This window comes from Perca fluviatilis, chromosome 4 (genome assembly GCF_010015445.1).
Source record: "Perca fluviatilis chromosome 4, GENO_Pfluv_1.0, whole genome shotgun sequence".
Lineage (NCBI taxonomy): Eukaryota > Metazoa > Chordata > Actinopteri > Perciformes > Percidae > Perca > Perca fluviatilis.
In genome coordinates, this window is record NC_053115.1 from 784,558 (window position 1) to 807,755 (window position 23,198).

At 43.1% G+C, this 23,198-nt stretch overlaps 1 protein-coding gene across 1 annotated transcript in view; it reads left to right on the forward strand.

The window, feature by feature from the left end:
- Positions 1-23,198, forward strand: part of LOC120557002 (interleukin-17 receptor D-like) — a 79,509-nt gene that overhangs the window by 28,117 nt on the left and 28,194 nt on the right. Inside the window, exon 13 of the mRNA XM_039796998.1 lies at positions 15,299-15,365. The gene's annotated coding sequence lies outside the window, so the exon portion shown is untranslated. The remainder of the gene's footprint in view (positions 1-15,298; positions 15,366-23,198) is intronic.

Below are 23,198 nucleotides of genomic sequence, written 5' to 3' on the forward strand. Positions count from 1 at the left end.
TACGGTAACCACTGAGTTCAGGCCAAAGATTCAGACGAGAGAGGAGTTGAAATTGACACTAGAGGCCACAGAATCCTACACACTGGCCCTTTAAATATGCTCCATCACTTCTACCTCACTTTAAAGGAGTATTCCGGATGATTTCAACACGCAGCTCTGTTGTTGGTCGTCACGTAGTGCTGTCAGTAGCGAGAAAAACAAAATAATCGGTGCTGCCTACACCGTGTTATCCTCCTGCTAGCGTTAGCACCCAGGAGGCTGAAACAGGGCAGGTTTTAAACCTGCTTTTAGCCTCTTAACATGTTGGAGATGTCATTACCGTGAATCTGACTGCAGTAGATGAGAAAAAAATGCATAAAAGTCGTGCTAATTCATCTCTGGTGAGTTCTGGTGTTGAGATGGCAAGACGAGTGCTTAGGGACCGTCTACAAACTACAACAATAGCAAAATAGCAAAATAACAAATAGCAAAATAACAAATATTTTCAAAAATAGGCATATGCTTATTTTTTTTAAAGTGCTGTTGTACAACTAGCAGGAGATAATTTATAATTGAGGTAAGTTTGGAGACATTACCTTATTTAATAATTAAATTAATACATATTTTTGCATCTCTTTTCGGTGTTGTAGTTTGTAGACTAAGCACTCGTCTTGCCGTTTCAACACCAGAACTAACCAGAGATGAATTAGCACGACTTTTATGCATTTTTTTTCTCATCTACTGCAGTCAGATTCCCTGTGTTCACTCAGAAGGAATCCCTTCACATGGGTAGGCTCTTGTAATGACATCTCCAACATGTTAAGAGGCTAAAAGCACGTTTAAAACCTGCCCTGTTTCAGCCTCCTGGGTGCTAACGCTAGCAGGAGGATAACACGGTGTAGGCAGCACCGATTATTTTCGGTTTTCTCGCTACTGACAGCGCTACGTGACGACCATCAACAGAGCTACAGGTTGAAATCCACCACAATTCTCCTTTTTAAGGCGAGCTTTCCCCGAATCTTTGGTCTGAACTGGGCTTGTGAACGGTCGTCCCTGGTAACTGTGGTAACCACTGGGTTGACGAACATTAGTCCATGCTAACCACGTTAACCACTGAGTTCTAACCAAAGACTGCTTCGGCACTGCGTCTTGATTGGTTGATTGACAGCTGACGCATGTATGGATGGATGTTCAGGCACTTTTTGTTGCAGAAACACCGGAAAACACATGTTCAGATGTTCCCCGGCAACAACTATCAAAGCAGCTTCTGAGCTTCTGTTATCCAAAAAGACTTTTTTTACCAAAAGCTGCTGAATGTATCAACACGTTAAGGAGGTCCACAACGCGGCAACATTCGAACTCAAGAGGATATTTTTCATGTTCTTCTCACCACTTGGGACCAAAGCCAAGTACACACGAAATACTTTGGAGAAAACCACATATTCATCAGTGAATGCTGTCTGTTTTTCATGGGATGTCTCTTTTTATATTAAGAGCATTTTTCATTATAAAGGTGAATTCACCTAAAACTGATTATTATTTTTTGGGGCATTTCTGCCTCTATTGGAGAGGAAAGCTGAGATATGAAAGGAGAAAACCATCACCGGTCGGACTCAAACCCTGGACCTTCTGCGTCGAGGAGCAAACCTCTGCATATGTGCGCCTGCTCTACCAACTGAGCTAACCGGCCACAACAGATTTTTTTTTTAAACCCATTTTACCAATATTAATTTTATTTTAATGAGCAAATTTCCTCCTCATATGTTTGAACAGCAGCCTACCTTTTATTTAAAATGTTTTCAACTTTGAAATGTCTTCTAAATATGTGTTGACAATGACCTATCCTTGAAGCAGCAAGTACAGTAACATGATGACCATTGCCTAATCATAAATAATTTAACTGGAAAATAATTTTGACAAACTGAACAGGACTGTCAATGTACTAAAACCTGCTAATGTGATTCAGGCTACATCTACGCTACTACATTTTGGTTTAAAGTGCCCATATTATGCTCATTTTCAGGTTCATAATTGTATTTAGAGATTGTACCAGAATAGGTTTACATGGTTTAATTATCAAAAAACACCATATTTTAGTTGTACTGCACATTGCTGCAGCTCCTCTTTTCACCCTGTGTTCAGGTCTCTGTTTTAGCTACAGAGTGAGACATCTCACTGCTGTAACATCTTTGCTGTCAGTCGCACGTGCTCAGTAGCTAGGTAAGGACTACACGCTCAGTAGCTAGGTAAGGACTACACGCTCAGTAGCTAGGTAAGGACTACATGCTCAGTAGCTAGGTAAGGACTACATGCTCAGTAGCTAGGTAAGACTACATGCTCAGTAGCTAGGTAAGGACTACATGCTCAGTAGCTAGGTAAGACTACATGCTCAGTAGCTAGGTAAGGACTACATGCTCAGTAGCTAGGTAAGACTACATGCTCAGTAGCTAGGTAAGACTACATGCTCAGTAGCTAGGTAAGACTACATGCTCAGTAGCTAGGTAAGACTACATGCTCAGTAGCTAGGTAAGACTACATGCTCAGTAGCTAGGTAAGACTACATGCTCAGTAGCTAGGTAAGGACTACATGCTCAGTAGCTAGGTAAGGACTACATGCTCAGTAGCTAGGTAAGACTACATGCTCAGTAGCTAGGTAAGACTACATGCTCAGTAGCTAGGTAAGACTACATGCTCAGTAGCTAGGTAAGACTACATGCTCAGTAGCTAGGTAAGACTACATGCTCAGTAGCTAGGTAAGACTACATGCTCAGTAGCTAGGTAAGGACTACATGCTCAGTAGCTAGGTAAGGACTACATGCTCAGTAGCTAGGTAAGGACTACATGCTCAGTAGCTAGGTAAGACTACATGCTCAGTAGCTAGGTAAGGACTACATGCTCAGTAGCTAGGTAAGACTACATGCTCAGTAGCTAGGTAAGGACTACTAGCTAGAAGCTAGCGCTGCTAGCGGTTAGCCACCTCATTCTCAATGGCAAAACACTGCTACAACACACACTAGTTCACCCTAATCTACAAAATAAATTGTATAGAACTACTTCCATGTCCCTGTTCTGCAGGTATTCCACGCTAAGTGTGAAGTGCGTCCTCGTTTAGAAGAAGTCTCCCAGCTAATCCTGCCTTGTGCTAACCTGACTCCACCAGATGGATTGCTTCCCAAGGGGTGAAAATCCTGGTTATCTGATTGGATAAACCATCTGTCTATCACCACCTATAGTTGGTGATAGACGGGCCAAATCAACCAATCGGATCAAACTCTTGCCGGGTGAAGAGCTGAAACATCTTTTCCTCCGAGAAAAGCCTCCAGTGCCGTATTTTTTCTGCTCTTCTTCCAATGAAGGAATACTTTCTGATTCAGATAAAAGTTGCTGCGATAGCTACGCTCATCTCATCCGTGGAAGCCGCCACGTTGTTTAGACCGAACAGTCGCTTCTCGTTGGGTCACACCTAAACCCGCCTCAAAACCAACGCTGATTGGTCGGTCGTTTGGTAAACGGCTCCAAATTTTCTCTATCTCAAGATGCCAGACTGATCTGAGAGTGGAAAACTGGAGCTTGCCAGATCAGGACGCTCTCACGAGGCTAGCCTTGTACTGACTGAAGTTGGAGAAACAGCTAGCTGATGTGGTATTAGCTGAAGTGGTTAGCACGCACCAAACGTCTCGGCTAGTGCCGTAGAAAGCCGTGCCGATTGTGACCAGCTCACCAGGAGACTGAAGGCAGGACACATTCAGAAACCGTACCTCACTCAGAACATCATGGATGGATTTATTCAAAGTGTGTATGTGTGTGAAAGCACCAGAGACACAAAATAACACCTCAAATCACCAGAAAAAGTGATTTATTTCATAATATGGGCACTTTAAAAACTAACTGACTTACCATAATTGTGGCCTAAATTTTACAATGATCTCATAATTGTGACTTAGTAATTATTGCGACATGATAAAGTCTTTTTTTTAATTTCCTGACTCAAGTGTTTGAGTTGCTGCTGTAGGCAGAGTGACAACTTCTGGTTCATCTGCAGGTTTGAGTTGGTTGGAAGGGAAGATTCAGCATTTCCTACTTGTAAATAGTATTCTTATTTTTATATTTTCCCTGGAAATGTCTGTTCTGCTTCAATTATGTATAGTTAGACTGTTGTATTACTGTACTATTCTATAGAAATGTACTGTTTTATAGTACCTTAATGTAGGAAACAGATAAATCCATCTAATAAAATGTTCGTCTTTTCATCTTTATTTCGCTCAATCTTTGCTTTTTAAAGGTCCAGTGTTTTGGGAGTTTCTCCCATCTAGCGTTGAGATCATATATCCCAATCAGCTCTCTGGCGCCACGCAGTTCACAGTAGGTATTACAGCTACGGTAGCCTTCAGGCTTCAAAAAGCCGGTCTCTTGCTCTTTTTAATCTCCTTTATCTGGGAGAAGAAGAAGAAGACTCCTGTTCCTGAACTTGTGATTTTGAATGTGTGGTCCTCCATGTTTCCTTCTTAGAACGGGAGCTACGATACCCGTTAGCAGCATTAGCAGCATTAGCAGCAGCTGAGAAAACAGGAAAGGTGGAGCAGTAACACACACACACACACACAGGTAGCCCCCAAGGACCACATGAGGAGCCCTCAGGCCTGTTCTAAAAATGAAAATTGAATATTGATATCTGTTTCCCACCTTGTTAAGTCATTGTTGATAATTATTGTGAGAAATCATTAACATGATCAGTGTCTAGATGAGCATCATTAATCATTAATAATCATATATAACTAAAGACAAACTGAGCACATTTGTTATTTCAGAAGAGTGTATCAAACTGGTAGCCCTTCGTATGACTCAATACCCATGAAGTAGCTCTCAGTTTAGAAAAGGTTGGTGACCCCTGTTCTAGATGAACATGAATATGGAGCTCCAGGTCATGATAACACTAATGTTAAATTTCCAGCCAATAGGAAGACTTGGAGTTGATGGTGGAGGTAAATATTCATGAAAAAGGACGAGTTGGTGAACCGGAAACACAGATTTAGAGAATGAACATCTAAACACGTTACACACTGGGCCTTTTAACTGGAAGGAAAGGACCTTTTTAGGGTTTACGATTTATAATAATAACCAGCTTTCCCCTGTTACTGTCGCAAAAAGTCGTTTTTTATCAGATAATTAATCAAAATTCATGCCCAGTAATTCCATTGCTTCATGGCTGGTAGTAATCCTCTCTCGTTGGCTTCCAGCTGACTAACAGGTTTTAGTTTCTTACAGTGAAACACACACACACACACACACACACACACACACACACACACACACACACACACTCCCTTCCCTGACATAAAGCCCAGCAGACAGCTCTATAGTGTGTGAGCTGTGAAGCGTCCAAACTTAAAACAACAGAAGCCTCTAAAACTCACAGACAACCGGGCTCAAAGGCACAAAGTCAGCCAGTCCTACATAGGTCTACCTTCAAAGTAAAAGCACAGGCCTTGTAAGGAATCTGGCTGAAACTAAGTCCACACGCACCCAGTCTTCCCTGGCATCGTTTGAAGAATGTTTGCGTCCAAATGGATCCATTTGTAAAACAGTCCCTCCAGAAAAACGCGATTATGCGATCGCATAATTCAATGCAAAATCAGCCAAAGCAATTTTTGCAAGTTCCTGCATTTTCATCGCATAAAATTGCATAAATATCCCGAATATTCCATCGCATTTTTTAAGAAAACGTGCCGCATAATCAAGGATTTTTGCCCGCAACAATCACAAAAAAAACTCCACATTTTTCTGGAAGGACTGGTAAAAGACTCAACACGCTACTTCATATTCCAGACCTATAGGTGGCGCTCTTTCTGCTACAGAAATTCACCAAAAAACGGAAAAGAAGAGGTGGAGTATGCACATAAACCAAGGGGGGGTAAGCTACACATAAGAACTCGAACCTCCTCTGGCACCATTCTGATGCTACCAAGCCATCACCTCTCGTTAGCATCCTATTGACTCCCATTCATTCTGACGTCACTTTGACAGCGAATAACTTTACATCTGAAGAGTTTATAGACTCTATTTGTCTGTTGTTTAATTCTAAAGAAACACGACAATGTATAAAAGGCTCCATTACCTTGTAGCTCACGTTATGGCTCCGTGGGAGACGCTTTTATAACAATAGGCTAACGATTGGGTCATAACCACGAGACTTACTGTCACACAGTAGAGGAATTACCGTATAGTACAGGAGAAGCTCACAGGCAGTTTGGACTTCCATTATCTGTTTAGGTTTAATGACTAATGTTAACTAGCATGTTAGTGATCAGTAATTAGCCTGTGCCTATGTTATCTCCTTACATATACCTACGCTCTCCGTCTCTGTAAGATTGGGAATGATTGAGATTTCCCCCCACAGCTACCAGAAGACTTCACACTTTCAGACAGGTTGCTCACGTCACATCTACGTCTTCAAGCTCAGTTGGAGGCTGCTCAGTAACGCTCAGCCAGCACCGGGAAAGAGACTTCTGATATCCTTCACTGGTCTCATACAGAGACACGGGCTCTGGTGGTCCAGTTTATATACTGTCTATGCTTAACACCAATGAGACAGCTGATCTTCAACATCCACAGCACAGTCACACCACTGTTCATCAAACAGCTTTAGGCACTACTAAATAGCCTATCCATATCAGACTACTGAAGGGTGGCATTGAAAATGTGATGATCAGATTCATAACCTTGTTAGTCTGGATAAACGGAAACTTTGAGCTAGCAAACTACACGCTAAAAAAAGGCCAGTTTTGAAGAACATTTGGATTGTGCAAGCAGACGTGCTTGGTTCTTTTGGTGAATGATTGTAAAGATGTACAAGAATATGTTTACGGCATTTACTGGGACGTTTTGGGACCGATAGGTAGGATTCAGAGCCGGCCCGACGTATAAGCGAACTAAGCGTCTGCTTAGGGGCCCCGAGGCTACCAGAGGGCCCCCAAGAGCACTTGAAATGTCCCACAATAGAGCTCATAACAGAGCCGGTCTATTTAAAGATAGCTTTGCTGCTAATAGGGCTCACATTAGTCTTTTAAATGCTTATTTGCACATTATGAGTGCTTAAACTAATATTTACAATACACAAGTTGGTTTAGTGCCAAGTGCAGTGGTTACATGTTACAATGTGGAGAGTCCCCCCAAACCAAATCCTGCTTAGAGCCCCCAAAAGTCTAGGGCCGGCCCTGGTAGGATTGCTGTGGACGAAGTACCAGTGGTGTAGTGTAATGTATGGTAGTGGTAATACTGTACTGCGCATATATATATATATATATATGGCCAGAATCTGTCTTTGGGGGGGGTCGCATATCATAGTGGGGGGTCGGGGTGTCCTCCCCCAGGGAAGTTTTGACCATCAATGACTTCATTTCCTGTATTCAGATCACTTTTATGCACAAATTTAAGGTGGAAATACCTTTTATTTAGCCCATTTGAAGAAGAAAACCACACATGACAATTCAAAATATATCAAAAATATAATGGAAAGTATGTTGTAGCGTGTCGTTGGGCATTTTTAAAGTTAAGTTAAGTTTTAAGCTTTCTTAGTGGGTAGCTATACACTGCGTATTCCTGCGTATCACGTAGACTAGGATCACTGCGAAGTAGGCTACACAGTCACGGCGAACAAGTGAAAGTGGAAAATAAAATTTAAAAGCTCTTATTTTGAAGGCGTTATCGGAAGAAAGGCATCTGGCTCTTCCTCTCTTGACGCTTACATGAAAGGAGGATTTTCACAGCGACTAACAGTTTGTTGTTCAGCTTCAATGTTCGGAGTTAAGTTTGACTTTTGAGCCATTACAGAAGAGTAAAAGGCGGCCTGTACTCCGCGGCAGTAGCCGGGGACAGTTGGGTTTCAGCGCGATTGTGGATCTGTGGATGTGTGTGTGATCGCCGGGTGGAGCTGCAGCCCGATGCAGACAGGTGATGGATGTCAACGGGGCAAAAGGTGAGAAGCTGCACTCGAAAACATTAGTTTAATGTTAATGTAAGAGAAGAATGAGGGAGGTAACTCTTCCACCGCCTGTCTGTCCCACTGTCTCTGCCTGTCTGTCTGCATGTCTGTCTGTCTGTCTGTCTGAAACTACAAAAGAGAAGAAAAGAGGTTTTTATTGCGGCCCTGTGAGTCACAAGTTTGCTTGAGATTGTGCAAACACACACACACACAGACACACACACACACACACACACACACACACACACGCACAGACAGACAGACACATGGTCCTCTGTAAACAGTTTCCACATGGCAGCTTGGTGTTAAAATGATGTTTATTTGTTGTTTTTGGTGCTTATTGATACTACCAGTAGTACCAAGCAGTGGTGGAAAGTAACAAATACATGTACTCTACTGTGCTGTTCTATAATTTCCATTCTATACTCAAATTTTAAAATGAACTAGTTCAGTTCATAGTTCATACTTCAACATTTTGAACTAAGTTCACAGTTCCGAAAATGAACTTAGTTCACAGTTCTTTTTTTCCATATGTTGCTGCGAGCTATTTATTTTTTGAAATTATTGCCACAGCCCAAATATAGAACCACAGACAGCAATTATTTTATCAGTTTTAACACTGAAACCACTGGTGGCTGGTGTTGCCAGATTGGGTGTTTTTTCCGCTACATATGAAGGCCTGTTTACCGTGTGTTTTAGCCCTGGTTTTGGCCTGGAAGGCTCTATAGAAATCTGGCGCCCTATTGGACGAAGTTAAACTGGGTCTGTCCCGTCAGACACCTCCTACCAAGAGACCTGGGTCTGTCCCTTCAGACACCTCCTACCAAGAGTCTGGGTCTGTCCCGTCAGACACCTCCTACCAAGAGCCTGGGTCTGTCCCGACAGACACCTCCCTACCAAGAGCCTGGGTCTGTCCCTGCCAGACACCTCCTACCAAGAGCCTGGGTCTGTCCGTCAGACACCTCCTACCAAGAGCCTGGGTCTGTCCTCGTCAGACACCTCCTACCAAGAGCCTGGGTCTGTCCCGCCAGACACCTCCTACCAAGAGCCTGGGTCTGTCCCTTCAGACACCTCCTACCAAGAGCCTGGGTCTGTCCCTTCAGACACCTCCTACCAAGAGTTGGGTCTGTCCCTTCAGACACCTCCTACCAAGAGCCTGGGTCTGTCCCTTCAGACACCTCCTACCAGAGCCTGGGTCTGTCCCTTCAGACACCTCCTACCAAGAATCTGGGTCTGTCCCGTCAGACACCTCCTACCAAGAGCCTGGGTCTGTCCCGTCAGACACCTCCTACCAAGAGCCTGGGTCTGTCCCAGGTTTCTCCCTGAGAGGGAGTTTTTCCTCGCCACTGTCACACTGAATGCTTGCTCTTGGGGTGAATTACTGGAATTGTTGGGTCTTTGTAAATTATAGAGTGTGGTCTAGGCCTACTCTATCTGTAAAGTATCCTGAGATAACTCTTGTTATGAATTGATACTATAAATAAAATTGAAGTGAATTTAAGCAGTGTGTCCTACATGTGGATGTTATCATAGTCATAACAACAGAAGGAATGTGGTTCTGTCGCTTTGTTCCTCGATCATGTTTCCACCAGCAGTATGCTGCCTTGCTGGTTCCACGAGGTGTGTGTGTGTGTGTGTGTGTGTGTGTGTGTGTGTGTGTGTGTGTGTGTGTGTGTGTGTGTGTGTGTGTGTGTGTGTGTGTGTGTGTGTGTGTGTGTGTGTGTGTGTGTGTGTGTGTGTGTGTGTGTGTGTGTGTGTGTGTGGGGTGTGGTGTGTGTGTGTGTGTGTGTGGGTGCAGCCAGGGAGGGATGATTTGTGCTATTGGAAAAAGCAGTACAACTCCTAGGAATGAATGAGTCACACACACACACACACACACACACACACATTGTGTGGTTTGTTGATAAAATAGCTATGATGTTCTGTTAGCATGTGTTAGCATCTGTAATGCCTTATATGGAGGACTGAGATTACCCTACAGTACAGCACACTAGGTTAGGTGTGTGTGTGTGTGTGTGTGTGTGTGTGTGTGTGTGTGTGTGTGTGTCTGTGTGTGTGTGTGTGTGTGTGTGTGTGTGTGTGTGTGTGTGTGTGTGTGTGTGTGTGTGTGTGTGTGTGAGAGAGAGAAATGGTTTCAGTATCAGATCCACTATTGTGTCATGGCGTGCTGTGCTGTGTACATTCCCCTGTAGGCATGGCAGCCTTTTCAGGATGTGTGCTAATGTTTCAGTGATCTGGTCTGTGGTGTGATGCAAACAACGAGGGACCTGAGTTGTATAGGAGCAAGGGGGGTAAGCGAGCATCTGGAATGCGTAGCTCCTATGGCGCCATTTTGATGCTACCAAGCCATCACCTCCCGTTAGCATCCCATTGGCTCCCATTCATTCTGGCGTCACTTTGACAGAGAATAACTTTACATCTGAAGAGTTTAAAGACTCTATTTGTCCGTTGTTTATTTCTAAAGAAACACGACAATGTATAAACGGCTCCATTACCTTGTAGCTCACGTTATGGCTCCGTAGCAGACGCTTTTATAACAATAGGCTAACGATTGGGTCATAACCACGAGACTTACTGTCACACAGTAGAGGAATTACCGTATAGTACAGGAGAAGCTCACAGGCAGTTTGGACTTCCATTAGCTGTTTACACACACAGGATCTGGTGGTCCATTATATATACTGTCTATGTATAGGAGACCAGATAGAGAGGTTGGGTCTAGTAGGAAGAACTTGTAATCTGGCTTTTACTGTGAACATGACATGATGTCCTCACTGAGGTCAGTGTTCTTAAGAAATTAATTTTCAGTCCAGCCCGTTGTTGTGTTTTGTTGTTGTGAGTCCATAAGAGTTCATTGGGCACCTGTTAGTGTTGGCTGGTAGCTATGACCACCGTATGTAGCTGTTGCCCTGACTCGTTTTATCTAAGCTTTTTTGTCACTTTGTCTCACACACACACACACACACACACACATGCACACACACACACAGACACAGAAACACACACACACACACACACACACATGCACACACACACACAGACACAGAAACACACACACACACACACACACACACACACACACACACACACACAGAGACAGAGACCACACATATGCACACACACACACACACACAGACACACACACACAGAGACACACAGACACACACACACACACGCATAGACACACACAGACACACGCATAGACACACACACACATGCACACACAGACACAGAAACACACACACAAAACACACACACACACACACACACACACACACACACACACACAGAGACACACACACACACAGAGACAGAGACACACACATATGCACACACACACACACACACACACAGACACACACACACACACAGAGACACAGACACACACACATACACACACAGACACACACACATGATGATGTAATGTGCTGGGACTGTACATCATCTGTTTTTATCATTGTTTTTGGTTCCTCTTTCTCAGTGAAAAACCTTAAAAATAGACTTTCAGTGAAAGTACGTCACACTCTGCAGACCTTTTTAATTAGTTTACAGTCTGCAGTACCACCAGAGGGCGCTCTGGTCCAGCCCTACAGGACTCTGCCTTCAGAATACCAGCAGCTGATTGGCTTGTTGGCTCACTGCAGAGACACACAAGAGATAAACCACCTCTAGGATTTACACAAGTCTAGTCTATCTTACTAGAATACTCTCATGCCCATATGTACAATGAAGGAGTTATCGATCACTGTAATCATTTCTGCTGTTCCAGGACTCCAAAATAAACCATTACTGATGGCTGCATTCCACTTAGGAGAGACCCTGGTATTAAACCATTACTGATGGCTGTATTCCACTTAGGAGAGACCCTGGTATTAAACCATTACTGATGGCTGTATTCCACTTAGGAGAGGCCCTGGTATTAAACCATTACTGATGGCTGTATTCCACTTAGGAGAGGCCCTGGTATTAAACCATTACTGATGGCTGCATTCCACTTAGGAGAGACCCTGGTATTAAACCATTACTGATGGCTGCATTCCACTTAGGAGAGACCCTGGTATTAAACCATTACTGATGGCTGCATTCCACTTAGGAGAGGTCCTGGTATTAAACCATTACTGATGGCTGCATTCCACTTAGGAGAGGCCCTGGTATTAAACCATTACTGATGGCTGTATTCCACTTAGGAGAGGTCCTGGTATTAAACCATTACTGATGGCTGTATTCCACTTAGGAGAGGTCCTGGTATTAAACCATTACTGATGGCTGTATTCCACTTAGGAGAGGTCCTGGTATTGTGCATGCTGACTCACTGAAATATCTTACTGGGACACTTGATGGAACTGAGCCATCGTTAAGGTTATCAATATCAGCTGTGCTTCTCCTACTATGACAAGTCAACATGTCTGCTGTGAAGAAGGTCCATTGGTGTGCCATTATTGGCGTGTTATCAAGACGCATTCTCTCTTTTCAGCGTGTTTATCGACGCCGTTCGGCCTCCATTGACTTACATTACCTCGTGAAAAAGTCCCATAATGTACAGTACAGGCCAAAAGTTTGGACACACCTTCTCATTCAATGTTTCTTTATTTTCATGACTATTTACATTGTAGATTCTCACTGAAGGCATCAAAACTATGAATGAACACATATGGAATTATGTACTTAACAAAAAAGTGTGAAATAACTGAAAACATGTCTTATATTTTAGATTCTTCAAAGTAGCCACCCTTTGCTTTTTTGATAACTCTGCAAACCCTTGGTGTTCTCTCAATGAGCTTCATGAGGTAGTCACCTGAAATGGTTTTACCTTCACAGGTGTGCTTTGTCAGGGTTCATTAGTGGAAGTTTTTCCCTTATTAATAAAAAAAAAAGCAAAGGGTGGCTACTTTGAGGAATCTAAAATATAAGACATGTTTTCAGTTATTTCACACTTTTTTGTTAAGTACATAATTCCATATGTGTTCATTCATAGTTTTGATGCCTTCAGTGAGAATCTACAATGTAAATAGTCATGAAAATAAAAAGGAAACGCATTGAATGAGAAGGTGTGTCCAAACATTTGGCCTGTACTGTATGATCTTAGCAGAAAGTTGAAAAATGTTGCGTTTACTTCACACAAGAGCAGCCATTTCCCCCTGTTGCCATGGGAACGTTATGAAGTAATGTAATTACGCAACGTGAACATCATCGAAAATCAGGGTGATTTTTCTCTTTTTCATCAAACTGCAGTTTTTGCAAGTTCCTGCAATTTCATCGCATAAAATTGCATAAATATCATATAGCATATTCCATCGCATCTTTTAAGAAAACGTGTCACATAATCAAGGATTTTTGACAGCTACAATCACAAAAAAACTCCACATTTTTCTGGAAGGACTGGTTAACACGCCACTTGGCTTTAGGAAAGCCAAAAATGGATGGAGCTGAAGCGGGCTGAATGAAGCCTACAGTCTATACTCGCCTCCTGTAGCGGCAGCCACCTGTCACTAAAAACAACACACCTTTAATCATGCAGCCTAAATATACTTTAAAGTGCCCATATTATGAAAAAAAATCACTTTTTCTGGTGATTTGGGGAGTTATTTTGTGTCTCTGGTGCTTCCACACACATACAGACTTTAAATAAATCCATCCATGGTGTTCTGAGTGAGATCTGGTTTCTGAATGTGTCCTGCCTTCAGTCTCCTGGTGAGCTGGTCAACATCTGCACGGCTTTCTACGGCACTAGATGAAACAAAGGGGGCTAACCGTTAGCATGCTAGCTCGTTCTCAATGGCAAAACACTGCTACAACACACACTAGTTCACCCTAATCTACAAAAGAACTACTTCCAGTAGCTAGTAGTCCTTACCTAGCTACTGAGCATGTAGTCTTACCTAGCTACGGAGCATGTAGTCCTTACCTAGCTACTGAGCATGTAGTCCTTACCTAGCTACTGAGCATGTAGTCTTACCTAGCTACTGAGCATGTAGTCCTTACCTAGCTACTGAGCATGTAGTCCTTACCTAGCTACTGAGCATGTAGTCTTACCTAGCTACTGAGCATGTAGTCCTTACCTAGCTAATGAGCATGTAGTCTTACCTAGCTACTGAGCATGTAGTCCTTACCTAGCTACTGAGCATGTAGTCTTACCTAGCTACTGAGCATGTAGTCCTTACCTAGCTACTGAGCATGTAGTCCTTACCTAGCTACTGAGCATGTAGTCCTTACCTAGCTACTGAGCATGTAGTCTTACCTAGCTACTGAGCATGTAGTCTTACCTAGCTACTGAGCATGTAGTCTTACCTAGCTACTGAGCATGTAGTCTTACCTAGCTACTGAGCATGTAGTCCTTACCTAGCTACTGAGCATGTAGTCTTACCTAGCTACTGAACATGTAGTCCTTACCTAGCTACTGAGCATGTAGTCCTTACCTAGCTACTGAGCATGTAGTCTTACCTAGCTACTGAGCATGTAGTCCTTACCTAGCTACTGAGCATGTAGTCTTACCTAGCTACTGAGCATGTAGTCCTTACCTAGCTACTGAGCATGTAGTCTTACCTAGCTACTGAGCATGTAGTCCTTACCTAGCTACTGAGCATGTGCGACTGCCAACAAAGATGTTCCAGCAGTGAGAGGTCTCACTCTGTAGCTAAAACAGAGATCTGAACACAGGGTGAAAAGAGGAGCTGCAGCAATGTGCAGTACAACTAAAATATGGTGTTTTTTGATAATTAAACCATGTAAACCTATTCTGGTACAACCTTAAAATACAATTATGAACCTGAAAATGGGCAGAATATGGGAGCTTTAAACCCCTGAGGGTCTTTTTGGACCAGCCTGTAAACGTGTTAAATTCTGCTGTAAGGTTGTGCATTTTAACATGGGGCCTATATGAGCAGGCCTCAACTGAACTGCAGGTTTTGGCACTTCAGCGTTGGCTGGTCGAGGTTGCCGAGTGATTAACTCCCTATTTGAAGTTCACAATATTTAAGAACTGGTCGTTTGTCCTCTGAAGCCTTCAGACTCCGTTACAACATGACATCACTCCTTTGTTTTAGGAAAACTAAAAGTTTCTATCACTTCATTAGAAATCTGATGTAATGTCTTTTTGTTCATCTTCTTTCCTACTCTTCTGTCCTTCCTTTTTTCTTTCTCTCCTTCCCCCTTCCTTCCTTCCTTCCTTCCTTCCTTCCATCCATCCTTCCTTCCTTCCTTCCTTCCTTCCTTCCTCCCTCCCTCCCTCCCTCCCTGCCTGCCTGCCTTCCTGCCTTCCTTCCTTCCTTCCTTCCTTCTTCCTCCCTCCCTCCCTCCCTTCCTTCCTTCCTTCCTTCCTTCCTTCCTTCCTTCCTTCAGGTCGAAGCTGCAGAAGAAAACATCCTCCTTCTCTCTTCTCTCTCCTGACAGCTGGTCCCTCAGAGGGGTAAGAACATATGTATTATTATAGTATTATTTATATATATATATATATATATATATATATATATATATATATATATATATATATATATATATATATAACTAGTATTATAGTATTAACTACATTATTGAACATATGTATTATTACAGTATTAACTACATTAAGACAACTGTACACTTTATTAAGCCATAATGAGCAACGAGGTGGCTCTGTTCCAGATGAAGGAGGACATAGAAGTGAAGAACCTCCACTAACACCTCAGAGTGCATCATGGCATCTATATAATAATATAGTAATATCACATAAAAATGGAGAGCATGATCTGATTTTCAAATGTGTTTATGTCACGGCATAACCACAACCCCTGGCTTCCAGTTTAAAGATGATTTTTATGGGGTTTTTCCACCTTTAATCAACAGGACAGCCAGGTGAGAAAGGGGAGAGAGAGTGGGGGAAGACATGCAGGAAATCATCACAGGTCAGACTCAAACCCTGGACCTCTGCGTCGAGGTGTATATATATATATATATATACATATATACATACATATGTGCGCCTGCTCTACCCACTGAGCCAACCCGGCCACTAGGCTTCCAGTTTAGATATCTGTACATGTGAATGATCACAGCTAAACACAGGCTTAAGGTAAAGTAGATCAGAATCAGAATCAGAAAGGGCTTTATTGCCATGTACGTTTTTTGCACATACAAGGAATTTGTCATGGTGTTGTTGGTGCACGTCACACATTCTCTAAATATAAACAATATAAGTATAAACATATACACACAGTATGTATTACAGTTTTTCTCCATTGGTTTGGCTCATTTCTTGAAACAGAAATTACATTCTCAAAACTCTAAGATCATCTGGCAAAACAGTCTTACAGTTCAGCACAACACTATAGCTCACCTGCAAAAGCTCATATCTCTCCCAAAACTGTTCAATCATGCTTCAAAACTAAATTCCTTTCCCATATAAAGAGTCCGTGCCACCAAAATGGCAAAGTTCCTTCTCAATCGCTTTGGCTCATTTCTTGAAACAGACTGGACGTTCTCAACACTCTTGGTGCTTTTGCCAAAATAACCTGGATGGTTCAGCACAACACCATGGTTCACCTGCAAAAGCTCATATCTCTCCCAAAACAGTTCAATCATGTGTCAAAACTAAATTTCTTTCTCATTTAAATAGTCAGTGCCCCCAAAATGCTTCGTCCCTTTGGCATTGTGTAAGCACTGCAAGTCAAAATGTTGAGATGTTTTGTCACTATGGCAGAGGACCATTGAAATGTCCCTCATGTCCACCTTCCAGCCTTAGCCCAGTGCTTCATTGACAATGGTTACTGTACTGTTTTTGTCTAGCTAACCGAATACAATTGTGTATAAAACTAAAAAAAATAAATAGGATTTTAAGGTAAGAGTAGCCTCCAAGGTTTGACATCACACATTGCACTCATACTGCCAAGGAAATTGTAACCATTTTTATTCACACACATCAAGTAATTTCTATACATCAGAGTAAAATGAAAATGTATACAGCATAATATACTGTAATATAAACACACAAACAAGGAAAAGTATATGTAGCCTACAGGGCTGTAAATAAAGCTGGAGTTTCACAACTAACAGTTCTTCACTGGTCGCTGTCCTGGCCACAGATTCTCGTCCACATCACAGCGTATATTCTCCCTTGCGATGCAACTAGGGAAGAAATGGCGTGCATGTCCTCACACGCAGCGTCCATTGCATGAAGCAGGGACCTCATACACTCTCCACCTCCAAGCGGAGAAATACTCCTCTATAGGATTAAGGAAAGGAGAGTAAGGTGGTAGGAACACCATGACCATCCTTGGATGAGTAGTGAACCAGGCCCTGATGAGCGGGCCACGGTGGAAATTCACATTGTCCCATACAATGACATATGGTGGTAGGTGAGCCCTACGAGACCTCTCTCATTTTTAGCGATCAAATCAAAATTAACTCCGTTACATTTATTCATTCATTCATTCATTCATAACATGCATGAATGAAAAAAAAAGGAACAGGAAGAAGAAAAAATCTTATAGTACCTGTCACTTATTTGTGCACATCAAACAAACAAAACAAAAACAACAAAAAAAAAAAAAAACCAGCTACTTCAAGAGTGGATCAACCCCAATCCTCACCCCAAACACCAAAAATTATCAGTACTACCTATCTTTACATGTAATTATCATCATTTTAAGCATATTAGTCATCTTTTTTCTTGTAACATTCCTGTATTTTTTTCTTATACAAATTCTTAAATTTACAAACAGTATCGCAGCACTTCAGTTCATAGTCCAATGTGTTCCACAGTTTAACTCCATATATGGACAAACACCTCTGTTGTTGTGTAGTACGTGCGAAAAGAGTTTTAAAATGATATTGCCTTCTATGGCCATCTTCCTCTGATACAGGAGTAAATAAATTTTGTAAAACCATAGGCAAAACTCTTTGCTTAGCTTTCCACATAAAAATCAAAATCTTCAAATCAACCAAGTCTTTGAATTTTAGAAAAATGAAGGCGGTCCAAGAAGATGAGGAGCTTCTGTGTATTGTATGGGCCAAGACTGGGGATGTGAGTGGCCACACCATTCTCAGAAATGGCAGCACACATAGATATATTGCCCCCTCGCTCTCTCTTGTTCTTGTCGTTCATTGAGAAGTTTTCCTTTTCCTTTTCCTTCCACCCGTGCAAGGTTGTCGTCCAATCCTAGACATAGAATTCAAAGGACAACACTCTATTCGTAATGTATACCTTATGTATTCCTTACAGAATGAGTTACCAATGTAATTGTATTGTTGTTTTACTTACAGTAGCTTTACCACAATTCTAATGCATCACTCAGCAGTGACTGGAATACTACTGTACACTGTATCATCAATACTGTAGAAAATAAACTATTTATTTTCTCCAATATTTTTCTTGTCATTTTTAGTATTCATGACATCACATTGAGGTAAGCTATTACTGTAGGCCTATCACACACACACACACACACACACACACACACACACACACACACACACACACACACACACACACACTAAATGAATAGGTAAATGAGTAAATAAATATATTTCTTGCCCTATGCACAGTGTCCTGTCCTATACAACATATAATTCCATCATTGACTGACTACATACCTGTTTGTACCTGTGTCTTTGTGCTCCTCAGCCTCTTCCCCCTATTCCACCACCATGCATCCTTACTCCTCCTCCTCTTCTTCTTCCTCTTCCTTGAGCAGGCAGTTGCCCTTGTTCATTTACTTGGCCAGTTGCCTCCATGTTCAGAACTTGTACTGGTACTGCATGGTCAAGCTCTATATGTACATGTTTGGCAGCATTCACAATCATTGACAGCACCTGTCAGGTAACTAAACATACTGTTTGATTGGTCATCTGAGATGTGTGAAACTCCTCCTTTGTTAGTCAAGTTCTAGTTTCACCTGACTGTCAATTGCTGAAATCAGTTTATCAAATGTTCCAATTCATATATGGCATTATGTTCTTGACTAATTTTGACAATTGAACAGACTATTGTGCATGTGATGACTTATACAATGAAATGACGCTGACAGGTTTTGGAGAGAACAACCATTAGAATGAGAATCAACAATCAGTTTAGATCTACAAGATCTAGTCACTTGGGAATTGTGCTAAATGTAGGCTACCTGTACTTAATCATTTGCAAAGATGTACTAAGACATTTGCAATTTGATGAAGTGAATGAGAAATTCAATTCTGTTGTGAACAATTGCCAAGTGGTTTGGAGATTTGTCCATGTTGTTTTGAGAATGTCATTTCTGTTTCAAGAAATGAGCCAAACCAATGGAGAAAAACTGTAATAACGATAAAATACATGTAAATAAATAATGACACGCTGCAGTGCGCCCTTGTCCTTGGCTGTGCTAGCAGCGTACCAGATGGTGATGGAGGATGTGAGGACAGTCCGCCCTTGTCCTTGGCTGTGCTAGCAGCGTACCAGATGGTGATGGAGGATGTGAGGACAGTCCGCCCTTGTCCTCGGTTGTGCTTGCAGATTAGCAGATGGTGATGGAGGATGTGAGGACAGTCTGCCCTTGTCCTTGGCTGTGCTTGCAGCGTACCAGATGGTGATGGAGGATGTGAGGACAGTCCGCCCTTGTCCTTGGCTGTGCTAGCAGCGTACCAGATGGTGATGGAGGATGTGAGGACAGTCCGCCCTTGTCCTTGGCTGTGCTAGCAGCGTACCAGATGGTGATGGAGGATGTGAGGACAGTCCGCCCTTGTCCTCGGTTGTGCTTGCAGATTAGCAGATGGTGATGGAGGATGTGAGGACAGTCTGCCCTTGTCTTTGGCTGTGCTTGCAGCGTACCAGATGGTTATGGAGAATGTGAGAACAGTCTTCACTTGTCCTTGGCTGTGGCAGCAGTGTACCAGATGGTGATGGAGGATGTGAGGACAGTCTGCCCTTGTCTTTGGCTGTGCCTGCAGCGTACCAGATGGTGATGGAGGATGTGAGAACAGTCTGCACTTGTCCTTGGCTGTGCTTGCAGCGTACCAGATGGTTATGGGGAATGTGAGAACAGTCTGCACTTGTCCTTGGCTGTGCTAGCAGCGTACCAGATGGTGATGAAGGGTGTGAGGATGGTCTCAATGATGGCTGTGTAAAAGTGCACCATTGTTGTCTTTGGCAGCTTGAATTTCTTCAGCTGCCGCAGGAAGTACATCCTCTGTTGTTCTTTCTTGACGAGGGAGCTTATGCTCAGCTCCCACTTGAGGTCCTGGGAGAGTTCCCAGGAAGCGGAAAGACTCCTCAGTGTCAATTGTGGAGCCACAGAGGGTGATGGGGGCTGAGTTCTTCCAGAAGTCCACAACCATCTCCACTGTTTTTAGAGCGTTGAGCTCAAGGTTGTTTTGGTTGCACCAGTTCAGCAGGCGGTCAGCCTCCGACCTGTAGGCGGGTCCGATGAGGGAGGTGTCGTCCGCAAACTTCAGAAGCTTGACAGACTGGTGATTGGATGGGCTTACCTGTCCCTTGGCCCCACTGCCGCCTCGCTATTCCTCCACCAGCTCACTCGTCCAGCTCGGCGCAAGATCAGCGTCGACACTCCTTAAGGCTCTGACACCCTAACCAGACGGCCGACTGATCAGTCTCCCCGAGGTCCAAAAAGTGTCTCCGAACACACCGAAGAGACGCCGACTTGAGCGTACGTTGTAATACGTCTCCATAACAGCAGGCGGCGCTAATCTGTATTGTCGCCCAAAACATGAAAACCGTAAATGAGGGACCATCTCTGTAGACGTGGTAAACACAGAGCACGCTGTGGTCAGTCCTTGTTTCCATCAGAGAGAGGTGATAGTAGTCAAGAAGGATCCTTGTTGTTGTTATAACTCGCTGAACAGAAGAGAATACCAAGGCTAGTAATAACAAGATACTGGCAGCTCCGGTTTTCTCGTGCACTGATTCGCTAGTCGAGGGGGGGCCGATTCAACAAGTCAAATCGGCCCAAATGAAGGCCGCGGGCCAGAACACACCGAACAGACTCGAGTCACCGACCTCGCCAGACTGTCCGACGGACGATTATCGGGTGTCAGCGCCTTTAGCCGGTGCTCCGTTGACAGATAATTTGTCGACATTTAAGACGCGGACAAAACACGAACTACCTACCATATTTTCCCAAACCCACTGGTTGTGTGATTCATTTAGCTGACGCTTTTATCCAAAGCAACTTACAATTGCTACATATGTCAGAGGCCGCACGCCTCTGGAGCAACTAGGGGTTAAGTGCCTTGCTCAGGGACACGTTGGTTGATGTATCGCTTTGGGAATTGAACCCAGATGGTGGCCCAATGGTTAGCACTGTGGCCTCACAGAAAGTAGGTTCTAGGTTTGAATCCAGGTCGTTCTGGGCCTTTCTGTGTGGAGTTTGCATGTTCTCCCCATGTTTCTGTGGGTTTCCCACACCATCAAAACCATGTACTAGGTTCTCCAGTCAGTGCCCTTGAGCAAGGCACTGGCTCAGATGTGGAGTTGGTCCCCGGGCGCTGTGATTGGCTGCCCACTGCTCCCCTGAGGGATGGGTTAAATGCAGAGAATTAATTTCGCTACATGTATGTGTACGTGACAATGAAGTACCCTTACCTTTACCAGATCTCCCACACCAAAGGCATGTGTTATATCCACTGGTCCATCATCACCCCACTGGTTGTGTGCTAATATTAGTCCCGTGCAAATCTCTGTGATTCGGGGTCGTGTTGGTTGCGTTGGCAACCATACATGAAAGTTTTGACGGAGCTTTGACATCACATGTGGGGGATAAAGTCAGGAAATTTAAGTAAAATACACAAAAAATATACAGGCTTTGCTTATTCTGTGCAAATGTGCCGCACAAAACACAGACATCGGGGGTCATTTCTAAATCACATGAGGTCCCATGCTAGCGCGTGCCTCTAGGGCTTATGTGTGTGTTTTACCACAAAAACTGAAACAGATTTTTTTGTATAAACTCGTCACTTTTAATATTTTATTTGCATGTCTTTGTTTTTATAAACCAAAGTTAGAGTTCCTTGTGTGGCGGTGTCTGTACTGCTGCTGTCTCCTGTAGCTCCTAATTATAGACGGCCTGTTTCCCCCGACGGCCGTCACTTCCTGTTTGTCCAATGGGAACTGAGTGGACACACATGCACCGGCGCACACACACACACACACACACACACACACGCACGCACACACACACACACACACACACACACACACAACACACACACACACACACACACACACACACACACACACACACACACACACACACACACACACAGCACAATACAAACACATTGTGAAGGGGTTCCTGTTCCTGAGGGTCTGTAGATCCACTCAGAGAGGTGAAGCTGAGGAGGTCTAGATTGTGACTTAGGAGGTGGAGGAAGAGAAGAGAGGAGGTCAGCGAACACAAGAAAAGAAGGAGTAAGAAAAGGAGTAAGAGAGTGGACAAACTGGAGGAGGAAGAGAAGAAGAAGAAGAAGAAGAAGAGGAGGGGAGCAGAGTGCGAGAGTTCAGAAAAAGGAAAGGAGCAAGAAGCTAGAGAATAGCAATGTGACTGTGACGGAAGTGATTCGAAGGAGGAGAGAGGCAAAAAAAAGAAGAGAAAAGAGAAGTGATCACACATGCTGTGTGAGGAGGAGGAAAGAAAAGGACAGCTGATGTGACTTTTGGGGTAAAAACAAAGTGACCAGGAAGAGAAGAACAAACGAGAGGAGCAGAGAGGAGAGATAACTGGCACTTGAACTGTGTTTGAGGAGCAGATAATCTGATCTTGATGATGGGCTGCTGTCTGTTTGTTTACTATCGGGTAAGTCACTGCGTCTTTCTGACTGATTTATAAATGTATCCCAGAATGCCTTTCAACTTTTCTTAATTCATATTTTTAGTCATTTATTTTTTATTTATTTTTTTAGTATTAACTGCTTTCTATCTTTTACCAATTTGCATGAATTTTTGACCGTGTTTTTATGTCTTGTGTAAAGCACTTTGAATTGCATTGCTGCTGAACTGTGCTATTCAAATAAAATTGTCTTGCCTTGCCTTTCAGCGATGACTTAAAAAATAAAGAATTGGGCGCCCGGATAGCTCAGTTGGTAGAGCGTGCGCCCATATATTCGGGTTCGACTCTGACCTGCAGCCCTTTGCTGCATGTCATTCCCCTCTCTCTCTCTCTCTCTCTCTCTCTCTCTCTCTCTCTCTCTCTCTCTCTCTCTTTCATGTCTTCAGCTGTCCTGTCTATTAAAGGCCTAAAAATGCCCCAAAAATAATCACACAAACCATAAGTCGTGT